The sequence below is a fragment of the Phalaenopsis equestris genome, unplaced genomic scaffold (assembly GCF_001263595.1).
Source record: "Phalaenopsis equestris unplaced genomic scaffold, ASM126359v1 Scaffold000353, whole genome shotgun sequence".
NCBI lineage: Eukaryota > Viridiplantae > Streptophyta > Magnoliopsida > Asparagales > Orchidaceae > Phalaenopsis > Phalaenopsis equestris.
This window is the reverse complement of record NW_018164795.1, coordinates 1-3,655: the sequence shown is the minus strand read 5'-3', so window position 1 is coordinate 3,655 and position 3,655 is coordinate 1. Positions and strand designations below refer to the sequence as shown.

At 39.5% G+C, this 3,655-nt stretch overlaps 1 pseudogene; it reads right to left on the bottom strand.

Moving 5' to 3' along the window:
• LOC110026155 overlaps positions 1-3,589 on the bottom strand; it is a 9,712-nt pseudogene extending 6,123 nt beyond the window's left edge.
• Between the last annotated feature and the right edge of the window lie 66 nt (positions 3,590-3,655).

Genomic DNA, 3,655 nt, shown 5'->3' with positions numbered 1-3,655 from the left:
TCCCTGGTAGGGCCCCATACATCAGAATGCACATAATCAAGAATTCCTTCAGTTTTGTGCTTTCCAGTCATAAAACTGACTCTAGTCTGTTTTCCAAGAATACAGAACTTACAAAGATCGAGCTTGCAGCTTTTAACCCCATGCAGCAGATTTCTTCTATGCAATTCTGCCATCCCACGCTCACTGAGCTGACCCAGACGCATATGCCATAGCTTTGTACTGTCATTATCTGACTCCACAGAATGAACTCCACCTACAACTGTACTCCCTAACAGTCTGTAGATATTACCTGCAGTCAACTTTCCTTTCATCACCGTCAGTGCACCCTTAACAATTCTGATGGTTTCCCTATCCTCATCAGCCTTAGGAATAAAACCATTTCTGTGTAGAGTGCCCAAGGAAATCAAATTTTTTTTCAGATCTGGAATATGTCTGACATCACATAACATTCTAACTATGTCATCATACATCTGAATTCTGACTTCTCCAATACCAACTATATTGCAGCATCTATCATCACCCAAATAGACTGAGTCAGAATTAGTTGACCTGCATGAAGTAAACCACTTCCTGTTAGGTGTTATGTGATAAAAACATCCTGAATCAAGAATCCATGCATCCGTGAACTGAGTTGATGAAACTGAGAGCATATCGCCATCATTGTAATCTGAATTTTCATTCTGCACCACATTTACAGACTTCGATGAAGTATCACATTTCTCCCCAGTCTGCTTCTTCAGCTTTGGACAATCTCTTTTCATATGACCTGGCTCCTTGCACTTGTAGAAATGAATTGTCTTTTTGGCTTTCAACTTGGATCAAGAATTTCGCCTTCTAAAACTCTCCTTTTTCTTCCTTCCACGATCTTGCTTACTCTTAACATATAAACTGTCGTCATGAAAGTTTTCCCCTGCATTCTGCTTCTGCCAGTCGTGAGCCAACAATGTTGCAGTGATCTCATCAACTTTGACAGTTTATTTCTCATACGTAAGAGTAATTACCAAGTGTTCATAGGAAGAAGGCAGTGAACACAACAAAATCATTTTTCGGTCTTCATCCTCAATAATCACATCAAGCCGTGATAAATTTGTGATTATTTGATTGAAGCAATTAACATGCTGCGTCAGATCAGAACCTTCTTGCATTTTAAACTCATACAGCTTTTGCTTTAAATACAATTTATTCGTCAGAGATTTAGAAATGAAACCATTAACATGCTGCGCCAGATCAGACCCTTCTTGCATCTTCAACCCATACAACTTTTGCTTCAGATATAACTTATTCGTCAGAGATTTTGTCATAAACTGAGTTTCCAATTTCTTCCAAACTTCTCCTGGAGATTTCAGATTCATCACGTGATACATAACTTCATCTGTAAGACATAGGCATATCGTCGCTGCCGCTCGCTGTTGCAATTCTTCTCAATCTTATCCTCCATGGCATCTGGTTTTGCTGCCCATAGAGCTTTCAACATTCTCTGTTGCGCTAACAGATCTTTCACCCTAGTTTGCCACAATCCGAAGTTACCAGTTCCGTCGAACTTCACCACCTCAAATTTCGCACCAGAAAATGTCATCTGAAAATTAATCCTGCAACAAAACTTATGCAAATTTCTCTGCAACAAATTTTTCTGCTTTTTTTTTTTTTCAAAAAAAAAAAAAAAAAATTTCCTTAATTGAGGAATTTTGCTTAATTAAATTTCTTTAATTAAGTTTCCTTAATTAAATGCTTTTAATAAACATAATTTTTAACTTCCCTTCCTTTTCAATTACTCCTCTGCAGCAGTCGTGAACTAAACAAATTCCTTTCTAATTCCTCCTTTGCAGCAGCCCTCGCTGAAGCCAAAAATGGAAGGGAATATTCCTCTAATAGAAATCAAAGATTCTTTGATTCCTCCTCCGGTCAGCGGCGCTCCTTTCCTGTTCTGGCAGATCTCGCCCGAACCTTCCTTGCTAGCAGCGAATCGGAGCTTCCCTCTGCACGCAAACCTGCGATACCATCTGCGCAAAGCTGTTGTGTCGATCACAACTTCCAAGAGAACCTCCTTATCGCACGGATGAACCCTGCGGAAAACCTTCGCCGAAAACCTGCCCTTCTCAGCCGAACCCGTGAACGCCTTCCGCTCTTCGCTCGAGTAGATCTTGACCCGAGAACCAAACTTCTTCGTGAACTCCTGCCTCCTTGATTCCGAACCGAAGCCAGGCAGATCCTGAAACTTCTCCTTCCAAAATCCCCAAATCGTTCTCCTTACTTCCTGCGTCGCCGCAGTTTTCTTCCCTGCCCTCGAACTTGTCTCTGATACCACTTGTTGAGAAAAATAAGGGGAAGAAAACAGTAACGACACAAATCCAGAAGAACACAGAGATTTAACAAGGTTCGGCAAAGATGTCTACGTCCTCGGGAGCAGAGCGGCGAGTTCCTTTCAATATTTAGAAAATGGTTTACAGAAATTAGGGATACATCCCGGGGTTACTAACAGGTCTATTTATAACCTCAGGAGTAAACCTTAGGCACAATATGTAATTACAACATTACCCCTGCACCATACTGCGGGGATTTGCCCCCGCACCCCAACCCACGTAACTTCCCAATTTGGACAAATTCTTTCACTTTGCTCCGCTCCGCTTCGATCCAGCGTCTGTCCCTATATGGTATATGAGTCATACCATAACAATTATTTTAAAATTTAAACCAGTCTGAATAATTAATATTAATTAAAGAAAAAATATTAAAGCAAGTAAATTGGTATTATTTGTAGCATAATTTCAATAAATAAGTTATTGCTTTAAACTAGCTTAGCAAATTACAAATAATGATAACCTAGGGTGCTACCAACTGTTAATTATAAAATGATTTAATTAGGGTTGATATTCGCAAAGTAGATATGGTAAGATCTCACAATCACATAAATCATTAAATTTTGAAATAAGTAGAGAAACAGTTAACTCGATTAAACTGAATTTAAAGCCTATCAAACCAAAGAACTTTCAGGATGTAATCATAACATGATTTATCAAATCCAATTTTACAGGATCTGCTAAATTCTGCTTGTAGCTGAACAACCCCTAAACGTGTCTTTCAATCTCACAATTGTAACTAAAATCAGTACAAAACCATTGCCGTCTCAAGAGATTACTCCCAGGAGAAAAAGACTGCATGGTTTCTCCTCTGATATCTTAAACAAAAACCTATAAAATTTTATAGGAAGATGCAGAAACCAGGAAACTTCCTTGAAGAAATTTTATAGAAAGATGCAGAAACCAGGAAAGCATAAGAAAAAACATTATTCGTAGTAAAGAATTGTCAATCTATACCTTTGCAGCTCTCGTGAGACGATCGCCGCTCTCCCCAACTGAGATGTTCAGCTCCAGCTTCCGCACTTTGATCTCTCGCATAGGGTTGGAAACCTTTTCTCCAATGCCTGATTAATTAACGCGAACAAATCAAAAATGAATCACAGAAAGAAGGCAGAGGATGGAAAAATAAGAGCAACGGAGGAGAATGGAATCAATCTTCACCATTGCTGCAGTCCGAAGAGCTCTGAGAGCAAGCGAAACCGCCGATGATTGAAATTATACATCAATCGGTTTGGTTCAGTATTAGGCACCGTTTGACGCAGTTTATTCTCTGCGTCCGGCGTTTTCAAAACGCCGTG